The sequence below is a fragment of the Suncus etruscus genome, chromosome 11 (assembly GCF_024139225.1).
Source record: "Suncus etruscus isolate mSunEtr1 chromosome 11, mSunEtr1.pri.cur, whole genome shotgun sequence".
Lineage (NCBI taxonomy): Eukaryota > Metazoa > Chordata > Mammalia > Eulipotyphla > Soricidae > Suncus > Suncus etruscus.
Window position 1 is genome coordinate 22,698,857 of NC_064858.1, and position 27,147 is coordinate 22,726,003.

A 27,147-nucleotide genomic window follows, 5' to 3' on the forward strand; every position below is an offset into this window, starting at 1 on the left:
TGTATTTTTGTGTTACTAGAGTATATCCCTAGGAATGATACAGCTGGATCATATGGGAGCTCAATTTCCAATTTTTGGAGGAATCTCCATATCACTTTCCATAAAGGTTGGACTAGACGGATTTCCAACAGCAGTGAATAAGAGTTCCTTTCTCTCCACATACCCGCCAGCACTGCTTATTGCCATTCTTTGTGGTGTGTGCCATTCTCTGTGGTGTGAGATGGTACCTCATAGTTGTGTTTATTTGCATCTCCCTGATGATTAGTGATGTGGAGCATTTTTTCAAAGATGAGAAGTGCAGAATGAAGGAAAGGTAGATTCTAGGTAGAATGGAGATGAACTCAGCCTTGAGGGCAGAATCCAGCAGGGGCTCCTCAAACACTAAAGTCAAATTCCATGGCATCTAGTTATCCCACTTTTGGTTATGTACCCTCAGAACATAGAAACAGTAATTTGACAAGATCTGTTTACATTATTTTTCATAGCATTTATAGTAGCTAAGACTTGTAGATGCTCTTAAATGCCTAGCAGCAGTGCTTAGATAAAGAATTTAGAATATATGTGGAAATGGTGAAATGCTTTTTAGCCATAAGGAAAGGCAAAACCTCACATTAGAATCAACATAGATGAGTCTAGTCAGGGGTCTCAAACTCGCGGCCCGCGGGCCCTTTGTGGCCCTTCGTACAACATTTTATGGCCCTGCCCTAGAGGAATCTTTTTTTGTTTTGTTTTAGTTGTTTGGGTCACACCCCCCAATGTTCAAGGCTTACTACTGACTTTGCACTCAAGGATCACCCCAACTTTGCCTTCTGCGGCCCACAGGTAAATTGAGTTTGAGACCATTTTTCACCCTAGAAATATTCACACAATGCTGGTTATGAGTATATAAGATGGATGAACACAGCAAATGTTCACTGATAATAAAACATGAAGAATTTTATTTTAACACAAACATTCTTTTATCATCTGACTTTGTGGCTACAATTTAAGAAGCTAAAAGGATCCTATGTTGCCTGAAATCATTCGGAGAAAGATGAATCACAGTTTAATTTTGTGTGATATAAAAAGAATAATCAAATGGCTGGACTAATTAAAACAAAAGGAAAATTATAGGCTATACAACCAATTCATGGTTACAGAGGGAAGGTGAGTAGATAAATCAGGTTACAGGGGTAGAATTGGGTTTTAGTGATAAACTCAGTTTATAGTTTTTTTTTGTGTGTGTTATACTTCCTTAAAAAGGATCTGTTCCTTTAAGCGCAGAGAAATCTGATAAATAGAAACCCCTGGTAACTCATTTAGAAGCAGTTGGGGTGTGTGTGTGCATAGGAACCCCCAGCTGGAGTGTTGGGTTGGTGAGTTTGTTGGTTGTTAAGTTGGTTGGTTGGTTTCTTGGTAGCAACTGTTTTCTCCAGACAGTGACTGGATTTATTGAACTGTTTTGCTGGAAGGACTGTTGACTGGACTAGCAGTTTGCTATAAAGACCCTGGCTTATCCTACCTGTTCCCTATTAAACCTGGTCTTGAGAAAAATCCTGTCTAGCCAAAGTCGTTCCTGTACGGCCTTAGGTGGAAGGCAATTTTCTTTACATAGTAGATAAACTTACAGTTTATTATACAGTATTCATAGATTTGGGGAAGTCTTGGGCCCACACTCACCAGTGCTTAGGGCTTATTTCTAGCTCTGTGCTTGGTAGGGATCACTCCCAGTGGTCAGGGGATCCTATCTGATACCAGATAGGGTTGGCCACATATAAGGCAAGTGCCTACTGATTCAGTACATATGTCTTAATTTGTAATGATGCACACCTAAAATTTACATATTGCCATATGCAATGTCATTTCAATTAAAAAGTAAATAAATAAAAGTAAATTTTAAAATGTGACTATCTGAAATCTTCTGAATAGTAAGAATACCATCATTAAAACAAAAACCAGAAGAACAAAGTTGCTAGCCAATACCCAAAATCTAATTAACTCAGGCAACAACAATAAAAGGGATATACAGCCCTAATTTTAGAACTAAGTGAGGCTCTGAGCAGTCACTTCTCAGGTAAAGACATGCCTCTAGTCAACACATACAGAAGGTGTCCATCACCTCTCATCGAGTTGCAAATCAAAACCACTATAAGTAAACCCCTCAAGCCTGCCCTGAAACCATAAGAAACTTTAGGGAGGCAGAGGTGGTACTACCCCTCAGGAACTCTATGTTTTCATAAACTGATGATAAATTCATCAGTAGTTGGTAGAGGTCAAGAAACACAAATGGTGAGGGGTGGAGAGAAGGATCCTATGCACTGTTGGAGGAACAGGATGTAGTAGCTTCTCTCATGGAAAATAACAGGAGGTGCCTCAAAAATTTTCAAAACTAGAACCATAAGATCCAACAGGACTTCTCCTGGACATTTTTCAGGATAGTATAAAAACTTATTCAGGGGCAAATGAGTAGATAAAGATGTCTCTCACACACGGAGACACATGCTCATACACACTCTGGAACCCTACTCAACTATAAGATAACATTGAAAAAGATGAAATCTTGCCATTTTTATCAATATGGGTAGGCTTTAAGGTGATTATGCCCAAGCAGAGAGAGACTGCACAATTTCACTCATATGTGAACTGTGAAGATAGCAAAGAAAGTAGACAAGGTGAAAACAAACCCTTTGACACTGACAGAGTGGAAGTGATGGGGACGTGTAGATGTGATGTGGCTTAGAAACATGAGACCCCTCATTTAAGATATGCACAGCATGGCAGACTTACATTGAAATAGAAAAGGACAAATGCTTTTTTAATGTAAGAACAAACAAAACTACGGGATTTGGGAATACGGAAATCGTCCACAACTTTCACCATGAGAGAAAATGACTCGAGCAATGGTGACCCATAAGCCCAACATCAAAACCCGCTTGCAAAGTACTTGTCCAGAATCTCTGAATAGCCCTGTGCCCTTTCTGTTCTTCCTTTCTGCTGGCTGCTTCCCACACCAAATGTCTTATTCTTCCCATTTCAGAATTTCAGGTAGGGGAAATAAAATGCCCGTGGAAATTTTTTTTTATTTAAAGAAAATGCATCACATGATTGACATAGTTGATCATAATACATTTATTTCCAGAAAGCAAAGTTATTGGAGAAAAATGGAAAGAAAAAATATAAAATGGAAGAGAAATAAAGAGAAAAAGTAAAGTAGCAAGCTCATTTGTGAAAATTGTTATAATCATCAATGAAGTCATTAATACAATGGCAGAAAGTTTAGTAAGTTCTTGTTATATGTCCAGTCTGTTAAGTTGGAGTGTTCGGACAGCATCAAACAAAGTTGTCCAGAAATTTAAAGGTACATTACTATGAATTTTAGAGGTATATACTCAGCAGCAGGGCCTGTTGGAAGAAGGCTTGGTTCAAAGATAGAAACTATTTTTGAGGGTGTGGTTATAGCTGCCAGACTTTCCTGGAAGATGGAAGATATGGGAGAGGGGTGTCTGTACTCGCTTCAAAAGTAAAAGCCGGGGCCGGGTAGGTGGCGCTGGAGGTAAGGTGTTTGCCTTGCAAGCGCTAGCCAAGGAAGGACCGCGGTTCGATCCCCCGGCGTCCCATATGGTCCCCCCAAGCCAGGGGCGATTTCTGAGCACATAGCCAGGAGTAACCCCTGAGCGTCAAACGGGTGTGGCCCAAAAACCAAAAAAAAAAAAAAGTAAAAGCCCTGGTGATATCAGCCTAACAACCAGCTTACCTGAAATGTCAAATCTGCTTCTCTACAGGGAATCATCGGGGTCAGTGATGAGGCAGGAAATGGTGATTCCAGGCAGCAAGTGTGGCTTAGCAGGGTGGGAGCTTGGAACACCCTTTCCTCCTGGGATGGCCAGCTTTGTGCTGTGTAGACCAGTGTAGCCATGATTTTTCATAGCTCGGTTTATATCTCCTTTGGGGAAAGAATGAGTCTATGGAGCTGACCTGGTTTGAACATGATGACTGCTGCCCATGGAGATTTGCACCTCTACAGAAGTGGAAAATCCCTAAAGTCCTAGGGCTGTCAAACCCCATTTGGAAAAGCTGTTACTCTCAAGTTCTGAGCAGATTTGAGTCATATAATCCAGACCATACTAGAAAGAGGAAAGATTCTAGGGAACAAACTAGGCAAAATGTGCCTGCAACTCACACGTGGACTGCGTTTCCCCACCCACAAAGATGACCCCTCATAACAATTTCTACCCAAGTTACTTCTAGTCCTTTGACCAGTGGATTTTGGTACTTATTTAGAAATACTGCTTTGGTTTGCATTTTATTTGGTTTTGGGGTACACTCAGAGCTTACTCATAGCTCTGTGCTCAAGGATCACTTATGATGTGCTCAGGGAATCATGCATGGTATCAGGGATCAAACCTGGGTCTGCCACATACAAGGCAAGTACCTGAGCCCTGTACTGTCTGTCCAGTCCTTAGCTCAAGAGTTTTGAAGATCTAGCCCTGTGACTCAGCTCAACACTGGCACCACGGCACTGTCAGCAAGGACCATTTAACTCACATCTATATGAACATCTGCTGTCATTCTCAACATGGAAAATGATGGCAGCTTTCCTGTCCTTTGTTCAGGTGTACTAGCACACCAGATCTGGAATGATATTTAAAGTAACCCACTAGCCCTGGGTACTGCTGTGTGCTAGCAGCCATGCTGTGGGTTGGCTAGAGAAGGAATCATCAGAAATAGTCTTTACTCTTAGGAAGTGCAAAACACATACGGAGAGAACAAATTAACACATGCACTGCTGCCGTGTAATCCTCTGGTCATTGGGCATAACTGATAGAAAGGCACAGCAAAGTGACTGCAAGGGTTTAGAGCATGAGTTTCAGTCATTCCCTTCTTTAAAATGTGAAGTAGGGGTCAGAGCGATAATGCAATGGACATTGCTTTGCAGCCAGCTGACCTGGATTCCATGCTCAGCATCCCATATGGTCCTCAAGCACCATCAGGAGTGATCCCCGGCCAAAATGCCCTGAGTATGCCCTGAGCACTACTAAACATAGCCAAATCATATAAAATAGTAAGTGAGATGAGAAGGCAAGATTCATCAGGAAGGAGGTGCCAGATTACCTATGTATGTGGACACAGAACTGAGGCTCACAGAAAAGCAGGAGAGGCCTCATCTGAAGTACAAGGGATTTAATCCTCCAGTGGTCTCTGCTCCCTACATTTTCAGTCCTCAGCCCAGCAGTACCCAGTGAGTCTCACCCTGGAGCAGAGCTTCTTCCTTGAGGAGGCTCCAAAAACCAGAAGCTGGGGCAGGAAGGGAGAAGGGGCCCATTTGATGAGAGAGAGAATAGTTTAATCATCCACTACTCTGGCTGCATAAGGCAGAAAAGAGAAGACAGTTTTCTACATGTTCTCTGTGTCTGGACTCAAAATCAATGTTGTTTAGTTAACCCAAATGTTTGAGTGCTGCTGTGGGTGGGAGATATTGGGCCCACAAAAGCTGAGGGTCTTCTGAGATTTCTCTGCAGCCCCTGCTCGGCGCCTCACTTGCCAGCCTCCACTTCTGTATGATTGTTATGTGTCCTGATTATGAAATGATGTGTTCCGAATCTATTATTTCTAATTTATGCTAATTGTGTAATGGGAGCCAATTAAGCCAATTATGGAGCTGCTCAATCTTCAGGACCTGTTTCAAAGACTTTATGACTTAATGACACTTTTTAAAATGTTTACATTTCAAGGCAGGCCGAGGGGCCCCTGAGCTCTGGAGGCACAATTAAGCTAGTGTGTGCACTGGGGAAGCACACTCCTTCCTTACCTCCCCGCATTTTGAGTCAAACCATGCCTTCCACTCAGGGGCAATCTTTTCCAGTCACCAGCTTTGGGCTCACTGGCCCAGAGAAGGGACCCAGCTCTGATTTCCGAGCTGCCATTCCGATGTCTTAGCATATCCCAAACTTCTCTGTGGAACAGGGCTCGAAGCCAGCATAGACCTCTGCAGTGCAGTCTTGAGTTGCTTCTGGAAGGCCCCTTGGTGCTGAGCCCAGGGACAGGGTCAGGGAACAGGAATCCAGGGTGACCCTCACTGTCCTGCCATCATCTTCTCCCTGCTGTGATAAGTAGCTACCTGGGGAGGGCCAATAAGGGTCTAGAAGGTGGCAAAGGTGTGTGTTCCTTTACCTACATGGGATCTCAGGGACCCACATACCTGAGGGAATTGCAGTCTGACTAGTCTGTTTCCCACCCACTTGGCTGGGTCTCTGGCTTACTCTGGACAGGGACCGGGAGGGTGGAGAATGGTCAGCTGTCACCAACTCCCTTCCCTGCAAAGAATCTGGGCAAGGCAGACCAGACCAGGCCAGTAGGAATCTGGGGAGACCTGGTTTGGAGGGCTCGGGTCGGTGACGGATTTGGCAAGGCTGCCATGCTCAGTATTTTTAGCAGCGAGGACAGGCCTGTCTATGGCAGTCAGACAGGGACCAGCCTGCAGTAACCCTCTCCTTGCTAATTTGATTGAAGTCATGCCTGCCACAGTGGCCATCTCATGAGCCCCTCTAGCCCCAGACAAGGCTTACGCTCCAGAAACATTCAGTGGGCAGGGCAATACAGAGAGGACAAAAAGGCAGCTGTGGAACTCACAATGGCAGGAAGGTGCAGGGAATTTCTGCAGGAGTGGCCTGTGGCCCCATGACCACCACAGACTCAGGCTTGCAGGAGAAGTTGGAGCCATGCAGGAAACTTGCTTCCTGAGACCCAAGCTCTAGGGGAGCAGAACATGTGGGCATTCCTGCCCAAAGGAGTAGAGAGCTCGTTTGTCCCAATGACATGAACATTTGACATGCCACACATGCACACTCCAGCTATAGGAGAGCTCCCACCATACTCCAGGGCCCTGTGTACCCCACAGCAGAGGGCCAAGCCCAGGAAGAGCTGGCTATACCCAGTGTACCCCAGCCGACTTGCCCTCACCTGTACACATAAGGTCTATACAAGGCTGCCTAAGATAGACGCATCCCAGTGGCAACCCAGCAGGAAAGTGCTTTATCTGCAAAAAGGTGGGTTCCCCACCTCTATCCCTCTGAGGCCAGAAGTGAGTGATAATGAGAAGAACAGAATCACTGATAACCAGCCTGTCAGGGAGCTGACCGGGAGCAGCAGGGTCAGCCTGCCCCTCACTGGTAGGATCAAGGAACACTGGACCTATTGTATCATGGATGTGTTTGGGCTAGGAGAGGCCAGACAGAATAGCAGAGACGTGACCATCACCTGGGTGGGTGCACACTGGCCGCACAAGGGGAAGCAGGAATTTGGAACAGTGGTCTGACTTGGCCTTTGGAGATGGTATGCTGGGCAGTCAATCATATGCCTGGAAACTGGTCATGCTGGCACCAACCCTTTGTTCAAGCAGCCAGATTTTGGGGGTGCTTATTAAATTGACACCCCAGCCCTTCCCACACCCTTTTTGTTGGGCTGGAGGCCACCCCACCTGTCCCTCTTTCCTGCCACCTCTCTGGCCCTTTGCATCTCCTCAAACATGCATTTACCCAGTCAGAGCCTGGAACCTTTCCCTCACCATGTCTATCCAATAAAGGGGTTGTGGTTCCATGATGAACACACCTGTGATGTCTGTTTGCTCATTGCTGAGATCATGCACATCATCTTGCAGGCACTGAGCAAGAGTGGTTTGCTGGACAAGGTGGAAGAGGCAGGAACAATGGACAGGGCAGGTCTTTAAGCTGGAGGCATCAGATAGATCTGTACAAAGATCAAGAGGAGGGCTAGACTGGAAAGGGCTCTGGCACAGGGCTAGGGGCATGTTCCTGGGAAGGCGAGAGTCCTGGGAGAAAGGACAGAAATAACAGAAGGTGTAGGATATGTCCTCACTCCTATGTGGGCTCTCACTACATCAGGCCAATGTGGTATAAAACAGAGACACCGATGGTTTATCTACCATGTTCCTAATGTGCTTGGACCAGAAGCCAGCCACATGTTCTTCTGGGGCCTGTGCCTTCAATCCGACCTCCAGCTGTGCCTTTTCCTACTGAAAATCAGGTAATCTGACAAAGATCAAATAAGCAAAAATCGAGCAATCTGGCAAAGATCAAAGAAACAGCATTTCAACTGCTAGAAAGCAGGGAGGTCTGAGTCGCTTAAGGAATTAAGATTTAGTGCCTCTAAACTGCCATGACAGAGGGAGATTCTCAAAGGTATTGGAAGTGGAACCACTAAATTCGTAGCCGTTGGTTAAAGATTTGTTCCTCCAATAGGGCCAGTCCAGGGACTCGAGGTTGAAGCAGGGGCAGGAAATTTTTACAAAGCCACTAGAAAGCAGAAGGGAGCAGGATTCTACCCCAGGAGACAGGGGTTATCAGATGAGGAATTTGTGAGCATGAGGCAGGCTCAGGAGACAGCACTTTGGGGACTGGGCATGTCTTCCTGGTTCTGAAAGCTGAGGGAGGTCCCAGGGAGGAGCTGCAGGGCTGCTGCATGTCTGCCAGAATGCTTTATGCATAGAAAGATCCTAGGGCTGGTAAGCAACACACAGGGAGGTTTTTGTCCCCAGGGATGAACCAGGGGGCTGGGAATGGGATGAGGGACAGGATGGAACAAAGGGCAAGAACTTAGTCTCTGGCCTGGGATTGTTGAGGTGGGGGCTGAATACCCAGACATGACCTAAGTCCTTGGGCCCCATGGGATTGCAGGAGGAGGCAGTTAGCCTGGCTAAGCCGCAGCATCCAAGGAAGGTCAAATGGAGTCGATAGAAACAATATGGAGAGAGGAGCATAGGTGGTGGTAGATGGGGAGATAGTATAGTGGGTAGGGCACTTGCCTTGCATATAGATGACCCAGGTTCTATCCCCAACATCCCATATGGTCTCCCAAGGATTTCCAGGCATGATTTCTTGAGTGCAGAGCCAGAAATAAACCCTGAGCACTGCTGGGTGTGACCTAAAAAACAAAACAAACAAACAAACAAAAAAACAAAACTGTGGGCACCAGTTATCTGAGGGCAGGTCTAAAGTTGGCCCCCTCAGGGAGAAGGAGCAGCATCCACCAGATTAGGTTTCTGCTTCACTCCCTGGAAAATTTCAAGTCAAAGGGCAAGCCTCAGGGAAAGCCCAGTCAGGATTTCAGAGCAGGTATGGTCTCCTAAGTCATGGGTGGGCTCCTGAGGAAGCACAGTTGAGGGACAAGGGACTGTGAACACTGTCCCAGACCAACTAGCAAAACTGCCTGTGGTGATCATCAGAGTCTATTTCTGAATAAAGCCAGAACCCAGGGACAGCCCCAGGCAGTGACAGCTTGGCTGGATGAGGATGTGTGTTCGGCCTCACAATCTGGGTACTCCCAACAGAACAGTCACTGCCAGATCAGGTGCCACTACCAATGTCTGATGATCTTCAACGTGCCCAACTCCCCATCATTGCAGTCACCAATAGAAGGGGAGGGAGGAAAAAGGAGTTTCCATAAACCTGGGCTAGGGCAGGATTTTAGCCCCAGAACCAGGAATCTTTGGTCATTAGCGACTTTGTGACTGATAATATGTGAGTAGGTCCTAATGTGGAAGTTATACTGCCAGACTGAATGTTGAGCATGACATAGTTTGGATTTTGTGCAGTGCACAGAGGCCTCTTGGAAACGGCACCATTTCTCGTATCAAGCACCATCTACAATCTGATTCTCATCACCTTCATAAAAAGATTTATTCCCACTGTGCCCAAGTAAATTTTTGTTTCCCAGTTCTATTCATTACTGTAAGATCTCGTTCAATTCTCAGCTGGCTTTCTGGAATATAATGTCCACATTGTTGTATGTTTTACTCAGAAGCCCTGGCTGCCTTCCAGAGAGGAACAGATATGTCCAAATGTAGGTGTGGGAATGAGTTCGGTGTCCATCAAGCCATGGGCTTCACCCAGTGTTTCTGGGCCGAATCCTGCCCAGTGAGTTAAGGTGGCAAGTTAGCAGATCAGGTGCTGGCCCAAAGCCTCTCCTGGGAACTTGTGTCAGTTAAGGGAATTCTCTGAATTTGACCAACATGATGCCCAGCACTTCTCTTCCAGAGGCTTGCCATTTTAGACCCTGTTTGTGGAGTCCATTTCTTTAAGGGGCTTTGGGGGTGCTTTGAAATGCTATTTTTGGAGGCAAGTCACCTCAGTTTTGAGTCTTCTCCCTTTAAATGTGGAGAAAGCTCAGCTTCCTGCTGGGACCCCTGCATGGACAAGACAAAAGTCCCTCAAAGCCTAATGGTGGTGCCTGGATCAAGACTGGCTCAACAACCATTCAGCTCCCAACTATCTTCTGAAACGTGGCCACCCCCTAGGCCAGTATGGTGGAAGTAAATCCCGTTCTTAGACCCAGAAATGTTCTTCAGCTGCTCTCACACCTGAATTCATTGGCCATGTTCCTCTTTGAGCTAAAAGAGTGACTAGCTTTAATGTGCTCAGGACTCACTACCATTGGAAACAGGATAGATCCCAAGCAAAAATGTGGGAGACATCCCTGCCATCAAACCAGGCCCAGAGACTTTCTGCTGGGACATCTGACTCAGGTAGCATCCACTTGATTCTTCCCCTTTGGTTATACTCCACAGCAAGAGTTCACATAACAAGTCCATTTGTATTTCACGAGTGATCTTCACTTCCCCCCAACTGGATGCAGAGTGGGGCTCTTGGGGTATCCTGGCAGGGACACAAGGACAGAGGACCCTTGGGCACTTCCACTGAGCCAGAGAATGGTGATCAAAGCATAGATGGTCTGTGGCCTCCTTTCATCTTCACTGACCGGAAGAGGACTAGGCTACCCTTCTCTCATGTCTGCATGGAAGGGTGACAATGGAGCACCACTTCTTGTTCCTCAGGCGCCATTCAGATCTTCACATGGAGTGTGCAGCATAGCTCATCCATGTGACTGCATGTTCATATTTTCTGACAGTTGAAAATATCCCGTGTGAAGAATGCATTTCATTTTAGAAAGAATGCTCTCGTGCTCTCTAAGAGTCTGCCTCCATTTGTAGTGTGTTGTTTGTAACTATTAAGAGAGGCATCAAGGTGTTTAAGTTACATTCTAATGTAATTGATTCACATTTCAGCTTAAAAATAACTAGTTCACCAGAGTCTAAAATGCAAAAACTGCTTAATTCAAAGGTGATGTCTTGGCAAACACAGCTGTAAGTTGAAGACCTCATCCTGTCTTAACCTGTGATTTCCACCAATTTCTTCTTTATGAAAACTGAGTGGTTTTCAACACTTTCTGTCTAACATTGAAAATAGCAATAGTACTAGTGGCTTAAATATGTCTTTACATCAGATTTTGAAAGTTTTAGTGTTCTATGTTTTTAATATAATTTTTATTTTGATCATAGTGGCTTACATATTGTTGACAATAACATTTTAGGTACATATTTACATAAAATCAGGGGGGATTTCCATCACCAATTTGTCCTCCCTACACCTCCGTTTTTGTCCTACCTCCCATATACTCTTCCCTCATCCCCAGGGCTGCCAGAATATGTAGTCCCCTCTGTATCTAGCATACTACTTGCACCTGTTTGGTCCTGGTGCCTCCCTTATTTCCCCCTCTAACTGGGGGGCAGGCCTAGCTAGTTCAAGGTACGTGGTTTTGTTTGAAGAAAAGTAATAAACTGGGGTAAAAGTCTAATACGCAGAAAATAAGCGGAATTCTTCTAGAGCTCTCATCATTGGTTTGAGAGACGAAGGAGAAAAAGGTGAAACACTCCACCAGTACAAAAAGAAGTGTCAGATATCCAGTGAGGACTCCAACAATAACGCTAAGCACCACCACCACAATAACAACAACAACAACAACAACAAAAAAAAACGCCATGGTCTTGAGATAAGAAACATGGCAGAGCACATAAAGAAAGAAAAGAAAAGAAAAGAAAAGAAAAAAAAAATAAGTGTAAATGGGGGCAACAGCTTCAATAACCACACCAACAAGAAAATTCTGGCAGGAGTTTTGGCGTGGTCAAAATCAGAGTACAAAGTAGCATTACAAAGTCAGTATACAAAAGTGTGTTGCATTTCTATACACAGATAATTAATTTCTATACACAGATTATTAGCAAGGAGAAAAAATATACACAAATTATTAGCAAAAATATAAACTCCCCTTTATATCTGATCAAAACCAAATACTTGAGAAAAATGTGATCAAAGAAATGAAAAGACTTGTGTTTTGCAAACTCTAGGAGAATATTGGAAGAAATAATAGAAGAGATGGAAAGATACTCTGTGATGTTGGAAGAATTATCATCAAAATACTTAATATTACCTAAAGCAGCACATAGGTGCTGTGTCATTGTTACCAAAATCCAAGTGAATTTTTTTTTTACAAAACAACAAAAATCGTGAATTTTATTTGGAACTATAAAATAGCCAAAGTTACTCAAAAGAAAAATCAGCCAAAAATGAAAGCATCACACCCTCTAACTTCAAACTATCCTACAAACAGTAATAATGAAAACTGTATGATGTTGCAACAAGAGTAGAAATATAGGTCAATGGAGGAAGATTGAGAGACCAGGAATAGCTTTACATGAGTGTGGACTACTAAGACAGAGAGGCTTAGACAATAGCACAGGACAGTCTCTTCAACAAATAGTGCTGGAAAAACTGGACAGTCACATGCAAAATAAGGAAACTAGATCACTAACACCTACACGAAAACTGATTCAAAACAGATGAAAGACTTAGATGTAAGACCTGACCCTTTAAAATCCATGAAGAACAACACTCAGACCCCAATACTCTCTGATACACATAGATAATGACTAGGTGTTTTCTTCCAGAGATGAGTCTAAAAACAAAACAAATGGACTGACAAGTCACAAAAAGAACTCAAGACTGAAAAACATGATGCTTGCAAGAAGGGGCAGGAGATTGAAGAGCAAAGAGGTTTCTCAGAAGTAGAAGTAGTATCATTATTAAAACTTATACTATATAGTAATTATATCATCTGGATCTCTAGCACTGTGGCAAAAAATCCACAGCGAAATAGAATTTACACAGTGAAAGAAAGTTCTATCAAAATGAATAGGGATATTACTGTGTAGGAAATATTTGTGCATCTGATAAAGGGTAAATATCCAGAAGATATAAAGAACTCATAAAACAACAACAGAAAAGCACCATTAAAAGGATCTGAGTAGACACTTCTCCAAAGAATGCACAGCATTGAACCACAGAAACATGGAAAGACGTTTCTTGGCTCTTATGGGGAAATGCAAAGGAAAACCACAATGAGGTGCCAACTGGCCCTGTGAAAGTGGCTGTTATAGAAAGACAAGAAGCTGAAGTTGGAGAAACAAGAGTCTGAAGGAAAAGGCCCATGAACACCGTTCATAGGGAAGTGAATCACTTGCCTTGCATGTAGCCCACCCAGGTTTGATCCCTGACAATTCATTCCCAAACCCAACCACAAGTGAGCCCTGAGCACAGAGCCTAGAGTCAGCCCTGAGCACAATTGGGTGTGACCCAAAGAACAAAAGTTGCCTTTCTACTTCCTCTTTCTTGGATGGAGAACAGAGCCTCTATTTTTAAAGTGCAATTTGGAATCTGCCCACTGCTGCTCCTCCTGCCCAGAGCATAAAGGGACAGCTCTGCTGCAGTCTCACTCCAGCACCCCTAACTCTCCTAACTCCTCTCCCTCAGACAGTGCACCTGATTCCTGTTGGAGCAATTGCCTTTGCCTTCTTCACAGTGCTCCCTGTCCAGCACATCTCCCTTAATTGTCACCACCTCAAAGAGGCATCCTCTTGCCACACATTTTCAAAAGGATCCTTCCTCACCCCATTATTCCTGACCCCTAAAAGTATACACCACAAGCTGGCATTACCATGGGGTGCGAGTGCATAGCTGTGTGTCTCCCTCTCTTGAATATCCTCTGTGTTTCCACCCCCTCTGTACCTCGATCATTCCTACAGCATAATGACTTGGAAATGACTGACACCCATCCCATGTCAATGGATTCATTGCTGGATGAATGGGTCACTGCGTGTATCACAAAGGAATGAGAGATAAGTAATGATAAATCATTAGTGACTTCACTTTCAAGCAAGACAAATGAGAGCAAGTTGACCATGGATAGCTAGAGGAGTCACGTTGCATTCCATGTCCCAAAGTAGCTGCCACTGAAGCAGGTCACTTACCTGCTCTGCCTCAGTGGCCTGCTCTGTTCAAAAGAAAAACACAGAAACCAACCAATATGATTTGCTGAAACACTTAAACTGGGTTTGAAGACCTTTGGCACTGAGAAACTCACCCCTTCTCAATACCTGTTATGCTATAGTTAATCCCTGTTCCAGTGGCATTTCTGACTTCAGAATCCAGCAGTGCTAGCATGGGCTTGAGGACCCACAGAAAAGGAAGAGACAGAGCTCTGCCAAAGTGCTTAGACACTTCTCACTTTACTTTCTGAAAAACAACAGGGTTGAATTGAATGTGTCAAGAAAGCCACTTCAAGCTCTTACTAGTCTATGATTTTATAATCAAAACCACAAGTCTGGACAGTCTGGAGCCAACCATTGGGAGGATCCTCTACCAGCCAGGATGCAAAATAGTGTTCCATATAAGGGTTTGCCAAGTGAACCTACAGTGGTATCTAAATGAGCTTTGCAGAACACGAACTCACGGGAAGCAGGGTGACTTGGTTATGGTTAGGCCACCAAGTTTGGTCTGGACAAGGGAAAGAGCGGAGGTCGCATCAGATTTATCAGCAAGCCCTGTCGGACATCCCTATTGGCTCTTTCTCTTTGTTTAGTCCAGTGTGAGCTGAGAAGGAATAGGACTGACTTCCTATCTTTAGAGAGAGACGGGGCCTGTGGGAGAATCAGACAGGAACAGGGAGAAGTGTGGGTCAGATCAAGTATGCGGATGCAGTTTCCCCAACTGGCAGCAGGCAAGATTCATCTGAACTAGTCCAGCAGTAACCACAAAATGTGTTTCACTTTGAAGTTGGAGCAGACAAAGGACAGTTTAATTGACTCAGATCATAGAAACACAGTGAGTTCCCAGCATAGATGTTTCTGTTCCTACTGCTCATTCTTATTTTTTCCAGGTTTTATGTCTTGCTTTGGTTCTCTCGACAGATTTCTTGTCATTATATGACTCACTGTCCCATACTTTTCCATATGCATTATGAACCCTGCATTATAAGTTCTTGTCAGATTTTTTTAATTCATTTGTGAACCTGCTCTGTTAAATCTTATGACTGTGATAGAAGCTAAGTTTGCATCAGATTTAATATAGGAGACGATATAGGACATGTAGAAGTAAGGTGAGCTGTGAAGATAGCAACCAAGCAGATTGGCAAATTGTATCCATGGGGAAAAGGGTAAAATGCTGGTGTCATGGGGTATTTATTGAACAAGTTTGTGGAGAAGAGGGTTAAAATGTATATGAGAAAGGAGCCATTTTGTTTAATTTAAATGGCCTAGAGATATTTCTTATAAGAACTATTTCAGTATCTCCCCCAATTCTAATTTAGAATTTTAAGTTGTTGCCTCAAAGGGTCTTCTGATATATATATATATATATATTTATATATAAATTTGCCTGAGGATTTAAATTGGTGACATGGGGCTGGAGAGATAGTACAGTACAATTAACCTGAGTTCAGTTCTCTGCTCCCCATATAGTTCCCCTAGGACAACCAGGACCCTTGAGTGCAGAACCAGGAGTAAGCCCTAAGCACTGCTGGGTATGGCCCCAAATTATTTATATATAATAAATCAGGGACATGCAATCTGTGTATAATAGAAGCTTCCACAGTCATTCTACAGACTTCAGTGAACTATAGTATTGCTTAGAAATTACAGGAAAGTCATGACTTGGAATCAGCCTCTGAGGCCTTCAGGAAATGTCCTCACCTTCCACCTTTCTTGGCTCAGAGAGCAGATGGAGGATTGTCAGCCTCGGCTTTTTCTGTCCTGACATCCTTCCACTATCACCACAATCAGCGTGTTGCTTTTCTTTTCTGATAGTTCTCGAAACTGCCAACATAGGTGCCTTTCTACAAGTGAGTGACTACTTCGTGACTTGTCTGGATTGTCCTTCCTCAAAAGGCAGCATTGAAACAAGGTGCATGCTCAGCTCTGTGGGACCCAGCTGCCTGCCTCTGCACTGAGAAGGAATAGAGAAAGAGGCTTCTGGCAGCAATTCTCCTCTGAAAGCTTTCATTCACTTGGGTTTTCTTTTTGTTTTGTTGGGGGGGGGGGGGTTGGGGCACATATGGTTGGTGCTCAGGAGCCCTTCCTGTCTTTCAAAAGGAAACCATGAGACAATAATACAGAAGACTCTGTAGACTGTCCTTTAGTCATTTCAGCAGCCACCCAGGAATGTCTGTTATTTCTTTTGTTTGTTTTGGCCTTTCAAATGCTGCCCCATGGCCCAAAGGCTACTCCCAATGACTTGGCCAGTTGGGCCAGCAGAACAAAATGAGGGCCTTAGGATGTGGTGTTGCTGGACCTCAGTGCCAGGCCCCACCCAGACCACCCTGATGCTACACCGCAACAGCCCACCCATTGGTGCTGAGGGTTTGGGGGGGGGCACTTGCTCAATAGTCCCACATACTAACTATATTCTCTCTCCTGGCCCCTGTCTATTATCTCAAAGGCAGAACCAGGAATAGACTGTGGTTTGATGATTTCTGATAAAGATGCTCCTGCTCATGAAAAATAGAAGCGCAATCTGAGACCCCTTATATAAGATCGACAGTCAATGAACTTCTCAGTTCCAGACCAAAACTAGCTCAAAGGAAAGGTTGCAAAGGCTCAGTTCACAGGGCAGCCACATTTGAAATTGTACTTAAAGCTGGTTTCTTACTGGTTTGCAATTTAGTTTCATTTCTTTGTCTTCCCCTCCTGTTGCTGGCATCAGACCACAAAGCTGACAAAAGCTACAATTTATACATCACAGGGCAGTGTCTAAGGCAAAAGAAAGAAGGGACCAACTGGCATAGGAAAATAATGTTTGTTATACAATCACCAAACATTTGTCAGCAAGCAGAAGAGGGTTTTTAGTGATTAAAATAGAGTTCTCTTGTATCTTTCTCAAGATTTCCTGAGTGATATTGTTATTCTTTAGTTTAAAACCATGTAATCTATTAACTTAAATTTGAATTTGGCAATTTAAACTTGACAAGTTAGTCAAAGTAGAAGAATAATGCCATCTTCCCCAAGGATGCTGGTCAGGACAGCCTTTGGCGTGACCACCATGGACTGTGCTGAGAAAGCCTGGCCCTCTCTTGTGTCTGGCACCCACCTCTGCTCTGTTGAAACATCTTAGCAAGTCTTATTATTTCAGGCAAATTTTTTAGGAAGAATCCTAGGATTGGAGAAAGAGTATAATATATACCTTCATGCAGCTGACACAGGTTTCATCTCCAGCACCCTGATATTCTCTCAAGCACCACCAATAGTGATCCCTAAGTGCAGAGTCAGGAGTAAATCCTAAGCATAGCTGTGTGTGGCCCCAAAAAATAAAGCCCAAAGAGATAACTGTTTTAGCCCCCTTCAAATGACCAGTTTACCTTTTAATTAAAACATTTTGTTCTGGGGTCAGCGCCGTGGCACAACATTAGGGCATTTGCCTTGCACGTGGCTGACCCAGGACAGACCTTAGTTCAGTCCCTGGTGTCCCATATGGTCCCCCAAGCTAGGAGAGATTTCTGAGCACAGAGCCAGGAGTAACCCCTGAGCATCACCTGGTGTGGCCCAAAACTAAAATAAGTACACAACTCAGTGCACACATTGGAGGATACAGAGCAGGAGATGTATAAACAATAAGGATGAGCAATTTAAAGTTTCAAGAATGTCCTGTATAACAGAGCAATGCAATTCGTCAAGCTCCTAGGGCTTCAATATTGATAGTACACTAGACCGATGCAAAGTAATAGCAATAAATATAAGAACAACAGTTTCATGGTTTGTTTGACTCAAGTTGCAGGAGCATCTGTGGAATGCTAGCGTGTCTGGCATGTACTTGGGCCTCCTCTATTTAAGATTGATGCTGAGGGGTTTCTAAGACTTCCTACTTCACTTTTTCTTAGTGGCATCCTTCACCTGCTTCCCTCAGTCTTCTGTGTGCAGCCATGTAAGCCCTCTGATTTCTGAGAGTGAGTAATTGAGCCATGTTAGTAAATCCTGAAAAAAAGCTTTGCTTTTGTGCTCTAGTCCAGTCACGGTGATGCCAATGAGCCTCAACAGTGCTCAAAACTACAATCTCAAATTATATTACATAACAATATTTTTAACTGTGGTAATTTCTTTTATTATGCATTTTCCATAATTTTTTATTGTTTGGGCATTTATAGGATTGGGTCTCATCTCTGATAGTATTTCAATCAGCCCAATCCCTTCATTTTACTCAAGGCTAATTGCTTTATGTTCTTCTAAAAATATTTGAGAATGAGTACAACTTGGCTTTTTCAACCACACCCCATAGTCCTCTGGACTTACTCCTGGCACTGTGCTCAGTGGTCATTTTAGATGGTCCTTGAGGTGATGGAAATTGAACCCAGGTCAGCTGTGTGTAATCTTACCTTGCAAAAACAAAAACCACTTTATCCTGAATCAACTGAGAATGAACTGGGCTACCCCACATGGGGAAACCAACAGGTGGCCATAGATCACCAGCAGGTCCCCCAGGACAGTGGCCTAGACAGACCCTCTCTTGGGTGACAAAGTTCTGGGTCCTACACAAAACTTCACCAGCTTAGAGGCTGGATGTTCCTGGATATGAGAAATGAATCTGGGTAAGAACACATGCATCAGAGTAGAAGCAAAGATCTGACTAAATCAGAAGGTCTGTGCATCTATAACTTAACGGTGCCTGGCAGTTAGCCACTGTGAAAAGTGAGATTGATCAAAGGGCTGCCTCATAAGCAGGGACTGGAGCAAAGGAAGGGAGTTGGTAGCAGGATTTACTGGTTTTTGTGGAGTCAACTGGCATATGGGATATGCAGGTTACAACCTCATCTTCGACAGAGCTGTGTATACTGTATAATGCAATGCATGGACTCCATCTCAGAACCCTGTGATCTGGGCAGTCTCTAAATGACTCCTGCCTGCCTGCCTGCTTTAGGAAAAAGGAGCTAGGACCATATCTGGCAGGTCTTACTCCAAAAGCTCATCCTTGGCTTTACCCATTGCTATCTTTAATGTGCATACTTGGTACTGGACAGGTGATTAGGCTCTGGGGACCAACTATAAACAGAACAAAGATCAATCCCCTGGAGAAGCTTAATTCCAGCTGGAGGAAATCTGCCAAATAGGAAAAGACACACTCTGGATTTCTGAATTGTGGTGGAAGTGACAGAGAAGGGGAGAGTGTCTTGATGGCAGAACCTTGAGTCCTGACTTAGAGAAGAATTGAAAAGGGTAAGTTGCCAAAGCCAACACACCTGGACTCTCTGTTCTAACTGACAAGTCTTATGGCTCTTTCTTCCTCAGATTAAGCCCAATGTCTGGGCAAATGACTTCCAGCCAACTGCCTCTTCCCCATAGCAGAGGCCCCTTGGGGGTTGTTCCTATTGATAAATGAATACTTAGAAAACGTTTCCACCTTGGGTTTCATTTCACAGCTCTCTTCTCTTTCAAATCGAGTTTCTGTTCTGATTTCAAGCCTTTCGAGAAACATCTATAGGACAGGCTTTTTGCAAGCCTCCTGACATACCTTAGAAGATATATCTTCGGGCAATGGTCCTCAAACTTTTAAAAGAGGGGGCCAGTTCACTGTTTCTCAGACCATTGGAGGCTGGACTATAGTAAAAACAAAAACTATGAACAAATTCCTATGCACACTGCATATATCTTATTTTGAAGTGAAGAAACAAAATGGGAACAAATACAATATGTGGCCCATGGGCTGTAGTTTGAGGACCACTGCTAGGGTCTGGCAGTAAAAATTCTGCAGTCAGGATCTGACCTCCTGTGTCTTTGGGACCCTAAGGGAGCCTTTCTCAGGGCTTGCTAGGATAGAAGGGGACCTTGAGCATGAAAAAGCCATAGAGGGCACGTTTGAACCAGGCCAGCTCCATAGACTCCCTCCTTTCTCAAACAAGATGTAAACTGAGCCATGAAAGAGTATGGTTACACTGGCCCACAAAGCTGGCCATCTCAAGAGGAGGGGGTAAGCCAGTCTCCCATGCTTGCTACCTCCATCACCCAGACTCATTGCTCCTGCCTCATCTGCACTCTGCCTCATTACTGACCCTCTGCAATTCCCTGCAGGGACACAAATCTGATCACACTTCAGGTATTATGCCAGTTGTTGGGCTATTTCATCAGGGTTTATTTTTTTGTTTTTGTTTTTTTTAGTGAGTGAGTGAGTGTGGGTACCCTCCCTCTTATCTTCTTTCCTTCTGGTAGCTGAAATCATGCCCACAAATACAGTCGCCATGTTCAAATGGGCCTTTTTCCAGAAGGCTTGGTAGCTGAGTATATGCCCCTAAAATTCATAGTATCATAGCTTTGAATTTCTGGACATCTTCATTTGTTTAATGCTAGACATTTGATGTTGATGATAAAGACAATGTCTCTGGAAGCTCAAGTTAGCAGTAAACTGTTCCTGGGCAGCTCTAGGGGACCAGAGTGTCCTCAACACCACAGTTCTGCAGCCTGCAACTGTGCACCAAGACACTTTTCCTTGCTGCCATGCTCTGAGCCAGGCAGGGATCCTGCATGGTCAGGGTTGATGGGCTCAGGAAGACTCAACCATGGCCCTTACTCTCAGACTGGACTTGGGTCCAGGGGGTTCAAGAACAGGGGCAAAGTCATCGCTGCCTCACTGTGGCCTGGGGTGGCCCTGGGACATGGCTCACAGTATCTCTAGTCAGTCCTGTGCATAGCATGCTTGGGGGACAATGAGAGAGCTTCTGGTTCTCCCCAGGAGAGAAGGAAACCTCTGAGATAAGGATGGATTGGCTGTACTGGGCCAGGGAAGCTACCCCAGGTAGGAGAGGACTTACTAGGGAATGTCACAGGATCTCAGACACCTGCAATGTCAGTCACCAAATCACTTAAGCCACTGTACACAGACATTGTGTGGTTCTAACACATCTGTCACTTCCAACACAGTTTTTTTTTTGTTTGTTTTGCTTGTTTTGAACCATACCCAATGGTGCTTAGGGCTTATTCCTGGCACTGCATTTAGTAATTGCTCCTGGGATGCTTGGGGACCATATGGGATGCTGGGAATTGAACCCAGATCATCTGCTTGCAAGACAAGCGACTGACCCACCGTACTATTGCTCCAGCTACACCAACACAATTTTAATAAGAGACAGCTGGTCACAGCCTCTCAAATTCTAAATAAGGGAATGGGAAGATAAGGGTCTAGAATAATGGATAAGTCTCTGCCTTGCATGCAGCAGACCCCCCAGGTTGATCTCCAGCACCACACATGGCTCCCAACCCTACTAGGTGTGACCCCTGAATACAACTAGGTATAGTCCCAAAACAAGAAAAAAAAATCTAAAGAATTCACTTTTTAGAAAGTTATTTAACTTTGAATTGTCAAGAAAAATCTTAACAGAGAGACAGAGACAGAGACAGAGCACACGCTCTACCTCCTCCACTTGGCTGGCCGTGGGCCATAGGAGCACAGAGCAGGAGCTGAGGGCTCAGCTGAGGACACACAGAGCTCCCCAGACTGTGAAGGCCTAGCTGCTGCTGCTGGCAAACACTCCTATTTCTACCACTGGGGAAAAGTTTTGAAGCCCCATAAATCCTGGCTGCCAGGCCACTGAGAACCATGTGGGTTGTTCTGAGCTGGGATGTGCTGACCGCAGTCGAGTCCTGATTTGGAGCAGCCCCTGTAACCAAATGCAAAGTCATAGCGAAACCCAGAAGGTCTGTGAGATGAGATTTCCATGGGATACCATGGTCAGGGATTCAGGGCCAGCAGAGTGAGGACCATATTGCCTTTTTACCACAGTGAGCCCAGAGTAGGGTGCTGGGAAGACAGGCCAGGAAGGCCATTCACAGCAGGAGTACACATAGCCGTGGAGGAAGCTGAGGTCAGAAGTATTTGAGTGTCAGAGGCTGCACTGCACTGAAAGGCCCATTACTGTCTACCCTAGGGATGGTCCCACTGCTCCACACCCAGATTAGCTGCCCTCAGGTACCTCCAAAGAGTTGTTCATACAGAAAAAGAATCCCCCATCACTGGGTGAGACATCAGGAATTTGTATATCAGAAATTGGACAAGTATAGGCTATGGTATACATAACCTCTCTTGGTGGGGAGCTGTAAGAGTCTGACCCACCAACTCTCCAAGGCTGTTGGCTAGAAAGATGCTCCAGGATGCCCGATGCTAGAATTGCCACTGGCAGAGGCTGTCACAGGGCATCAGACATGTGCCCATGTGTTCTTGCCTACACCTCCGTGGGCCTGACATCCACTGGGTAGGCACATGCCAACCCCTTCCTGCTGTGCAGTGCCCAGAGATTGAGGAACAACCACAGAGCAGAGTTGTGCTATAGACTCTGACACCATAGGGGAGTTGGTGCCTACTGGGGAGATGGGTGAGTCCATCCTGAACCTGTGCTGTCCTGGGTAGCCTCTGAACATTCCCATTAACCCTGATCTGGGTTGGTCTGCAGGTCTCAATGAATACTACCTGTCCTAGAACTAGCCAATTTGGACCTGAGTCATGTGGTTTGTGTGACTCAGCACTAACGGGGTGAATGAGTGTGCCGCCTGAACTCGACCCAAGTTTAAGTTCACGTATTGCTCGCCTCAAAGGGTCTCTGGAGAAATATTCACTCCCTTGTGTTAAGGACAAGGGTTGGGTGATTTCCTCAATTCCATGTGGTACATTGTCTTGTTCTAATTTGAAACTTAAAGCTATGGTTGGACCATGTTGGGCCAGCACCCCATGTCTCCCTCAAGGACAGGCCTTTTGATGAGATAGTTTTCATTGTTTTTATTTGGGGGTCACACTTGGCAGTGCTCTGGTCTCACTACTTGCTCTTGACTCAGTAATTACTACTGGATGTGCTTAGTGATATGGGATGCTGGAAATTAAATTGTACCAGCCATGTGCAAGGCAAACACCCTACCTGTCATTAATATTTATGTCAGAATAATTCACACACAGAGAAGTGAGTAATGTGAGTAATACAGATTCAGAGAGGGAAATGGTGCTTTTCTCTATTTTCTACAAAATGAGAATCAAGGACAACAGTTAGGTTATTATATAACAGCACCCATTCTCTTTAAAAAGGAAAATACAGAAATAATGAAATGGGAGATAGAGAGGGACCACTTACATGTGAAGTATGTCCAAATGCATCTTTCTGCACAATTTACAAGTGACCCAAAATGCTTACGGCTTCCTAGTAAGGAATGCCTCAGAATCCTTCCTGCTGCAGTCTCGCTGCATAAGCAGGTGGACATTTGCAGCAGCTACATGAACAGTCGGGGAGTCTTCCCTCCTAATCCATGGCCAATGGCCCATAAACAATAATCCCAAATTCATTGAAACTTGGTGAGGCCCTAGTTCTGACAGGCCCATCCCAAGCAGAACTTCATCTCTGCATGGATCTCACGAGTATTTTATGCACACTCTAACATGCCCCTATTTAAGCAGTGGATCAGCTGAGTCTCCTGTCTGGGGTCACTGGATCCTGACTGAAGTCTCACCCCATGATCTATGATAGGGAACTCAGGCCCAGAGCTTGCAGTGCCTCCAGTGATGGTCCCTAATATGATGCGTATGAGAATAGTGGTACAGATTCCTGAGAAGGAAGCAGGCCAACCTCATCCTCTGCATTTCTGGTCTGCAGGTCTGGGGTGCAGCCAGAAATGATCATTTGTGATCAGCCCCCAGTTGATATGCACAGTATGGACCCAGAAGTGACATGCTGTGAGCTTCAGCATTGTTTCTTCTGTGTGGGTAGAATTTAGAAGACTGCCAGGAAAGTGCTTGCCTTGCATGGGGCTAACCAGGTTTCAATGCCTGGCACTACAGATTGTTCCCAGGAATGATCCTTGAGCATAGAGCCAGAAGATGAGTACAGCTAGTGTCCCTCTCCCCTTATCCCACCCCCCCCCCCAAAAAAAAACCTAAGGAGACAACAAGGAAAAAAGGATTTAGGTTAGATGGAAGAACTCCAAGGATGATGCTTTGAGAACTCTGAAGGTCAGATGCTAATAAGAAATGGCCACTGCTGAGCTTGCCAGCCATACTCAGTGCAGACAGTATAACATAGACAGCAGGATTCCAGGGCCACCAGGACATCTGCCACAGTCTTGGTATATGACTTAAACTGTGTAAGGTGAGACTAGCTAAAACCCTAAATAAAGGTGTTCCCCCAACTTCTCCTTTCTCTAAACCTCTTCCTTTGATATGTAAAAGCCCACTGGATAGTTACTTTGTCTTACTTGACCTTACCCCTCCTGGTATGGGGAATTGGTTTGAATAAAGGAGTTCTGGCTTTTGGCTGGGGCTGAGGGATCATGAGGTATAAGACCATGAATGCCATTTTCATCCTTTCCTGACTGGCTTGGTATTATTTCTCTGCTGCTAACCTGCTTCCTCAGACCCATTCGCCTAAGGAGTTAGAAACAGTGCCTGGGGCAGTCCACCCGTGAATTTTTATTCTACACCAAAGAACACCTAAACCTGATGGGCATCTGTGAAAGACAGCAAGGGGAATTGATCTTCAGCCTGTGTCAAGTTCCCTTTGCTCACAGGGCAAGGGTGAAGCTTCTCTGGGCTTTTTGACTTCCATATCTTTCCCTGAAACAGGGATAGCCCTCCTAGGGGTGTTGCTTCTCCTTCACCCAGATCCTGACCCCTGCTGGGGTGTGAAACTGAATATGGGAGCTACAGCCTTAGCCCTCTGAAAGAAAATGACCAGAAACTAAGTAGAAATCAACTGGGTTGTGAGTTTACATGTTTCTCACAGGGCGCATCCAGATGGCGCTTCTTGGGAGGAAAAGGGGCTGTGAGAGGAATGAGCCAGGGAAGCCATGACCCCAGCTGGCATCCGGCTCTTGTGAGGAGGAAGCGGGAGCTCTGCAGTCTCTTTGCTAGGTCACAGCTGACTCGGCTCCTGACTGACCGACCATCCGTTCTCTCCTCTGCATCTCAACGCCTCTTCCTCACAAATGGAGACTGTGAGAAAGAAAGAACAGCTGGGCTTCACTTACACTGACAACCCAACCCCTATTGAGTAGCTAGAACATTAAATAAGCTGCCGGAAGGACTGGACGATGTTTCTGCTTCCTCTATCCCCCTGCCTTCCAGAAAGATCAATGTTACTCCTTTAGGAGCCAGCTGTGTGCCTCCCCACCTGGAACCTCTGGGCTTTACCACTTAGAAAATGCCAGAAGCTTGCGTTGATTCTCTCCGAGTGCGTGGGACCAGCCAGTGTGGCCTCAGAAGCCCTGATTCTAGATTGCCAAATATATTGACCAAATATTTTTATTCCCGGTGAAATAAGGAAATGATTTCATATTGGCTAACCAGGGTCGGCGTGGGGATGTGCCGGTCATGTGTCTCACCACAAGACGACTGACGTGTCATAAATCAGGCTGCTTTGTTAGATGGCAGGTCAATTCCAAGTGGGCCCAGGAGGAAATGGAAGTGGAGGCTTCAGGCAGTCACTGTCCAGTGTCCACTCGAATCTGGACTTCACTCTCCTCTCATCCTGTTCAAGCCTAGCTTCCACAGTGCCCCTATAATGCTATTTGAACAGAGAGGAGCTTTCAGGGGCTGAACTGGGAGTCACTCAATGATAAAACATGGTGCAGCTTATTCAAACAGATCAGCTGACTGGGGAGGTTGATTTTGAGAGAAGGGTGTTGTTGCACTAGTTCTGAAGAAACATCAGTTGTGAGGAATTATTATTAAAGGACTGTATTCAAAACAAGGCAAGGAGAGCAATCAATTTGAACTTTTTTCTACTTGGGTTTCTTAAAACTTGAGAAAATGGGAGCTGGAGAGAATGGATAGGCCTTAAGTATTTGCCTTGAATGCAGCACCTCCAGAAGTGAGCCCTGAGCCCAGAGCCAGGAGTAATCCCTGAGCATTACTGGATGTGGCTCAAACCTCTTCCCCAAGTTCAGGAAAGGAACCGAATGATGAGAAGAGGAAGGGAGAAATGAAAAATGTCAGGAAAGAGAAAAGAAAGGAATGAGAAGCTAGAGCACCAAGAGAAAGGTGAGAGGACCACAGAAAGGAGTTCAGAGACCAGCCAGGCTGATGGATGGTGAGGCTCCTGGGGTAGATCTGCCTTGACTGTCTGCTACACCCCCACCTGGGCCCCAGAATCCTACACTCACCTCCTGGAGCCAACTCAGTGGGACAAGGAAAGGATATGGCAGGCAGGGAAAGTCCCAGAGATACACAGGGAGACCAGAGTCCCTTAACGGCAGGAGAGCTGGACTCCCAGATGGAAGTGCCAGCCGGGTCCACCAGGGCAATCCTGCTCCCCTCAGAACCCACATCAGACACTCTGCCTTGTAGCTTTTGGAAATGCAGTTGCCACTGTTTTCCCATCCTCGCCTCCATTTCCATGTGTCACCCTGGTTGGCCACAATCTGAGGTCACCATTTCTCTTCCAGAGCTCCTGTAACCTGGCCATACACCCCACCTGTGGGAGATCCCCCCATCTGTGGAAAAAGTCCTGCACTTTCCGGCATTGCCCATCCCTGCCCTGTCCTGACCCCCTGGGGACACCCGAAGTGGGTCTGTGCCCATTCTCTGGTTTCTTACAGCATGTCAAATACATGAAAGGAAAGCCTCATTCCACCTTTTCTGTCCATTATTCTGGTGCATTAAGCACTTTGTTGCTGTTGTGTGTCCTCTAAAAAACTATCTTTCTCCCAAATATGACTCTGCACCCCTAACCAAGAGTCCCCAGATCCCCGTGATATTTTAACTCAAACTGGGGATTTCATCCCCCGAGTTCCCCCAGAATCTCAGATTTTGTTTTCCACTCTGACCACATTCCGCTATCTGGCCAACAGCCTACAACGCGGGCGGTCAGGGGTGGGTCAGGTTCCGGCTAAACATCCACTGGTGAGGCTCTGTTTGTTCCCTTAGAAACAGTCTATCCTGTTCTAGATATGACTGGTGAAAGAGAAAAGGAGGGAGTGGGATAAGGGAGAGAGCATGCACTAAGCAGGCTTGTGCCTAATGAATCAGTGCT

At 45.2% G+C, this 27,147-nt stretch overlaps 1 protein-coding gene across 1 annotated transcript in view; it reads left to right on the top strand.

Annotated features, from left to right (window-relative positions):
- Positions 1-27,147, top strand: part of ITPR2 (inositol 1,4,5-trisphosphate receptor type 2) — a 458,186-nt gene that overhangs the window by 428,988 nt on the left and 2,051 nt on the right.